We start from the raw sequence: 6,292 nt of genomic DNA, 5'->3' as shown, positions 1-6,292 counted from the left end.
CAGTGGTGAGGATTTTTGTTTTCTTGACATTGAGATGTAATCCATATCGAAGGCTGTGCTCTTTGATCTTCATCAGTAAATGTTTCAAGTCCTCTTAACTTTCAGCAAGCAAGGTTGTATCATCTGCATATCGCAGGTTGTTAATGAGTCTTCCTCCAATCCTGACGCGCCATGGTTAGGAATAGGGATTTGGCATCAGAAAGATCTGGACTTAAAACTGGGCTAACTAACTAACCTTATGTGACCTTAAAGGAGCTCTGGTGGTTCCCTGGGTTAGGCATTGGGCTGCTAACAGAAAGGTTGGTGGTTCAAAACCACCAGCCATGCTGCAGAAAAAAGACAAGACTGTAAGGAAACCCTAATTTGGGTCAGTATGAGTTAGAATCAATTCTATGGCAGTGAGTTTGGCTTTTTTTTTTTTTTTCTTCTTTTTTTTTCTGTTTGTATGACCTTGGGCACTTTTATAAAACTCTCAGCTTTAATTTTCTCATGTGTAAAATGGGAATAATAATAAGTTCATAGGTCTATTAAGAGAATTCAATTAGGTAATACCATATTCCCAACACATAGAAACATTTAATTGTTATTAGTATTGCAGTCTACAGTGCCCGATTGCCTGAGGAACATTGGTTATTCAGATGGCAAATTACGATCCCACAGTCTTAAACACTCTATATTCAGTGTGGCAGGATAGTTTTCAGAGTTAATGTTTGTAGTCCTTCCTCTGCCCTTTTCTTTGCTCAAACAAGTAGCAGGGTACTACCACTTGGATGTCTGAGTTTGGGGGTATGATCCTTGCCTGCTATGCCATTAGTGGTAACACAAATTCCATCAAGTGGATAAAGATAGTTTCACAGCCAAAAGACCGATTCTTTTAAGTGATCAGGAAGCTGCCTGATCTAAACCCTGATGCACTGAGAGCCAGTACGTATGGAAACAGTTGCTCTTAGAATGCATTCAGCAGGGCTCATACGGAGGACACTGTGAAGACGTGTCATAGTGTCTGAGCTATGCACCCAAGTATTACAGATCCTTCTAATCTCTTTTAGGGAAGTTTGGTGTGCCTCTGTAGGATAAAGCACTGGACCGAATGATTGGTTTGAACCATAAGGTCGATGTTCTAAACTCACCAGCCACTCCTTAGAAACTTTATGCAGGGTCACTCTGAGTCATAACTGACTTGATGGCACATAATAGTAACAACAATATTTTTTAGGACTTTTGTGTTCTATGTGTTGGGCTAACCACAGGTTATTAGTTCAAAATCACCAGCCACTTTTTGGGAGAAAGATGAGGCTGTTTATTCCCTATAGAGATTTATGGTCTTGGCAACCTTACGCAGGGTTACTATGAGCTGGAATCGACTCGATGGCAGTGAGGTTTTTATTTTGCTGGGGTATTTTAAGGGCTTAGAATGAGGTAGTATTAAAGTGATATATATATTTTTTTCCTGTTCCTTATTTGATGAATTTAATCCAGTCGCTTTGCTCTAAGGGCTGGGTTTTTACTCAGCCTCACATGAGTAAGAACCTATAAATCATTATAAGACTGCTTGGCCAATTTGACTAAGATGGGGCTGTTCCAGAACACTTTCAGATTTTTGGTCTCGAAAGAGTCTTCTGAAAGTATTGCGGGGTAGAATTAAGACTTTGAGTTCTGTTCCTAGGAACTCTGGAATCCGTCCAACTCATTTCCTGCCTGTAGCCTAATTAAAGCCATGGAGTCAATAAAAAGAACAACACCTTAGAATACTTTACAGTCAAGGGAACTTTTCATGAACTTTTTGAAGCCTCCTTGTATACATTAATGCATTTGTCCTCACCATGGCTCTGTGAGGTTGTCTGGGCTTAGCCTAAAAAGAGCTTAAACTTATTGAACACTTACTATGTGCTAGATTTTATGCTAAGCATTTCAATTCTCACAGTGACCCAAGAGCTAATATTATTATAGTCTTTGAAGATCTGGTAGAGGCTAAGAGGTTAAGTAATTTACCATGCTGCTTGAAGATGACAGAGATGGGTCTGTCAGATGACGGAGGGTCTGCCTAGCTCTGGAAATAGAGCTCTCCACCACTGGTGTGGGAGACAGGCTCCAGGGACTAAGAGGCTTAGCCGAGTTATAGAATCATTAGTATGACCAGGACTGAGCCCCAGATCTCTGATTCCCAGGCCAGCACTCTTCACGTTACACTATGCTGAAGGTACTCTATATTTTGGATTATTAAACTTTTAGAAGCTTATAAAACCACTCAATTTAGCTTAGCCTACAGCTGGGAGTGATTAGCTCAGGAAACACTAAATCAGCATACCTAGTGCAGCCAGCTCTCTTAGGCGCTGCCAGTTGCATTACTTGATAGGGTAGCTCAGCCCTGACTGCCAGTCAGCAGCACTGGAGAGCTTCTAAGAAACCCTGATGATGCCCTATTCCAGAGTAAGGTAGGACCCAGGTGTGAAGATTTCTTTTTTCTAACAATTTTATTGTACTGCCATTTTAACCATTTTTAAGTGTCTGGGGTGACGCAGCAGCTACAGAAATAGACTCACATATACAAATGATCATGAAAGTGGCATGAGGGCAGGCAATATTTTGCTGTTATACATGATGTCACCATGCTTTTGGAGCTGATTGGATGGTGACTGGAAGGCAACTTACAAGTCTACCATTCAGTGGCATTAATTGTACAACATTAACCACTACCCACTCCCAAAAGTTTCTCCTCCTCCCAAATAGAAACTCAGTACTCCTTAAGCAGTAACTTCTCATGCTTTCCGCTTCCTTCCTTTCATAGCTACTAAGTTTTTGTCTCTAATCATTTACTTTTCGTAACTGTTTCATATCCATTTCTGTTGTTAAGTGCTGTCGAGTCGGTTCCGACCCATAGTGACCCTGTATAGGGTTTCCAAAGAGTGACTGGTGAGCTTGAACCGCCGACCTTGCAGTTCAAACTGCTTTGCAGTTTGGCGCAGTAAGCCACAGAGCCACACCAGGACTCCATATCCATGGGATGATGCAATATATATCCTTTGGTGTCTAACTAGTTTCACTCAGGAGAATGTTGTCAAGGTTAATCCATGTGGTAGCATGTGTTACAACTTCATGTCTCTTTATGTCTGAATAGTATTCCATTAACTGGATGTACCCCATTTATGTATCCATTCTACCTTTTAATTGTTGTGAAAAATGCTGTAATGGACACGGTTGTACAAAATGTCTGTTTGAGTAATGCTGTCATTTTTTGTTTGTTTGTTTTTTTTTAAATATACCTAGGAGTAGAGGTCATATGGTAATTCTACATTTAACAGTTACAGTCAGTATTTTTTAAAAGCTCCCAGGTGAGTCTCACAGCAATCAAGGAAGGAGTCATTGACTTAAGGTATCAATCTCAATCTTTCTGGAGTGTTTGTTCTGAGAGCTCTCTGACAGGAACTTAGGAGGAGGATGTGTAGGAACCAGCATGCTGTCTTAGCCCAGCTTGTTTTAGCTAGTCTTCCAGAGAGAAAAGTGGACCCACCAAAATTGCTTATATAACACTTAACACAGTGTCACATACAAGTAATCTTAGAATTTTTGGATGTCATTTTCAATAGATCAGAGGTTTTTAACTTAGAGCCCATACATATATGGTTTCTCCAGGGTAATGACAGGGAGGTGAGATCCCTGAAATGAAATTGTGTATATATTCAATCGAGCATGTTTCAAAGGAGGGTGTTTATTGCCTTTGTGTTTTGTTTTGTTTTGTTTTGGTGGTGGGGGGGAGGTAGTTCTGAAATACTGCTGTAAACCAAAGGATACTAGGCAGTTTCCAGAAGTTGCACTATTGATTAGTGTGAATACAATTGCAGAACAAACATGAGTCCAGATATCAGAACTGGAAAAAGCCAGAGGAGCACAACTTTTGCAGCAAATGTGAATAACCTTCTGGTTGTCAAAATTACTAATACCTAGGCTACAAACACAGAGATTCTGATTTAGTAGTAGTGGGTAGGACCAGGGATCTTCAGATGATTCAGATTTTCCTGAGTAGCCAGGACTGAGAACCACTGTGTAGTATAACCTACTTAGGTTTCATATGAGGAACGTGAAGTCCAATAGATTTATCTCCATTAGTTTTCTCTGTCACCTTGGTTCTGAATACGATTTTTTAGAAATCACTTCCTGAATAAGCTAATGTGATGATTCTACTTTCATTCCAATTCCAATTTCATCCCTCTCTCCTCCCCTGCTCTCGAGTTTTCTTCTTTTATTCCAATTTACTTATTTTCTATTTGCCTGTCTGTATGTCTATTTATTTATCTCCCCCCAGGGGCCCCCCACTAGTTTTACTTTCTGATTGGAAGAGTACCTCCAGGGTTATGATTGGAATGAGGTAAGAGAGGCACTACCCTTGGATACAAAATGTAAGGGAATGCCAGAAAACTCAGTATTCGAGACAAGTAGTATTTGAAAACTCTACTTAAGCAAACCCAAAATTCATGCAAAAACAAAATAAAACAAAAAAATCCAGAATGACGAAAATATCTGAATTTTAAAACAAATTCAGGGTAAATAATAGTGCTAGGGAGAGCCTGAGTCCAAAGGGGGAAAAAAAAAAAAAAATCAGTAGTTGTGATCCTGACTATTTAAAATTTTGATATTTTATCATGATTTTTTTTTTTTGCATGAAGTTTAAGATTTAACAGTAGTACATGAAGATCAAATTATTGAGGGTTTTTTTTTGGGGGGGGGTCTCACCCTCACCCCAGTTATTATAATCAGAAAATAAAACTAGTTTTTATAAAACTAAAAAAAATAAATTATGAAAATAAGATAGATTTGTGATTACATAAGTGCTGGCCTAAGGAGCTCTGGTAACCTAGTGGTTTATGTGTTGGACTGTTAACTGCAAGGTTGGCGGTTTGAGCCCACCAGCTGTCCCACAAGAGAAAGCTGAGGCTTTATGCTCCTGTAGCCTCTGAAACGCTATTCAGTGTCTCTCTTAGATAGAACTGACTCGAAGGCATAAAGTGGCAGCAGCGGCAACAACAGATGCTGGCCTTGCTTGTGTGTGATTATGTAGCTACCACCTTAAAAGTCAAGGAGCTCTGGTAGCGTAGTGGTTACGAGTTGGGCTGCTAACTTCAAGATCAGCAGTTCAAAACTACCAGCTGTTCCACAGGAGAAAGATGAGGCTTTCTGCTTCTGTAAAGTTTTATAGCCTCGGAATACCTATACAGGGTCTCTATGAGGCGGAAGTGACTCCATGGCACACTACCACCACCACCTTAAAAGTCCATTACTTGGAGGCTGGAGCTCGGTTGTTATTGCCGCCTGCACCGCCATCAGTTCAGCTTGCAGCCCTACAGCGTTGCCTACTTTCTGGTGGTGATTCGAGGGCGCTGCAAGGCCATGAGCATGCTGCTGACTGACCAGGGCCAGAGCTGGAAGGAGGAGGTAGTGACCAACAAGACCTGGCTGCAGGGCCACCTCAAGGCCTCCTGTCTGTATGGGCAGCTCCCCAAGTTCTAGGACGGAGACCTCACTCTGTACCAGTCCAAGACCATCCTGTGGCCCCTGGGCACGCGGGCTCTATGGGAAGGACTCTCAGGAGGCAGCCCTGGTGGACATGGTGAATGATAGCATGGAGGACCTGTGCTGTAAATACATAACCCTCATCTATACCAACTACGAGGTAGGCAAGGTCAACTACGTGAAGGCACTGACCAACCACCTGAAGCCCTTTGAGACCCTGCTGTCCCAGAATAAGGGGGACAAGCCTTCATCGTGGGCGACCAGATATCCTTTGTCGATTACAACCTACTGGATCTGCTACTGATCCACCAGGTGCTGGCCCCCAGCTACCTGGATGCCTTCCCCCTGCTCTTGGGTCATGTGGCGAGACTTAACTCATGGCTCAAACTCAAGGTCTTCCTGGCCTCCTGCGGGCACTAGAACCTCCCCATCAACGGCAATGGGAAACAGTGAGGGCCCGGAAAAAGTAAGGGTCAAAGGGTCTTTGGGTGGTGACAGGGTACCTTCTTCCTCTTTACCCATTACTCATCTGTCAGTTTGCCCTACTGTGGTGACTTTGTGTATTGCTCTAAGACTGGAAGCTATGCCACTGGTATTGTAAATACCAGCAAGGCACCCATGGTGGATGGGAAGACCCCAAGAAGATAGATTGGCACAGTGGCAGCAGCAATGGGCTAAAGTGTAACAACAATTGTGAGGATGGCACAGGACTGACCGGTAATTCATTCTATTGTGCATAGGGTCGCTATGGGTAGGAACTGACTTGGCCACACCTAACAACAAT

At 42.2% G+C, this 6,292-nt stretch overlaps 1 pseudogene; it reads left to right on the top strand.

Moving 5' to 3' along the window:
- Nucleotides 1–2,609: 2,609 nt before the first annotated feature.
- LOC102823397 lies at nt 2,610–5,961 on the top strand (annotated as a pseudogene).
- Nucleotides 5,962–6,292: the final 331 nt, after the last annotated feature.

The sequence above is a fragment of the Chrysochloris asiatica genome, unplaced genomic scaffold (assembly GCF_000296735.1).
Source record: "Chrysochloris asiatica unplaced genomic scaffold, ChrAsi1.0 scaffold00172, whole genome shotgun sequence".
NCBI classification, from domain to species: Eukaryota; Metazoa; Chordata; class Mammalia; order Afrosoricida; family Chrysochloridae; genus Chrysochloris; species Chrysochloris asiatica.
Note: the sequence above shows the minus strand (reverse complement) of the source record. Positions and strands in the feature narration are given on the sequence as shown.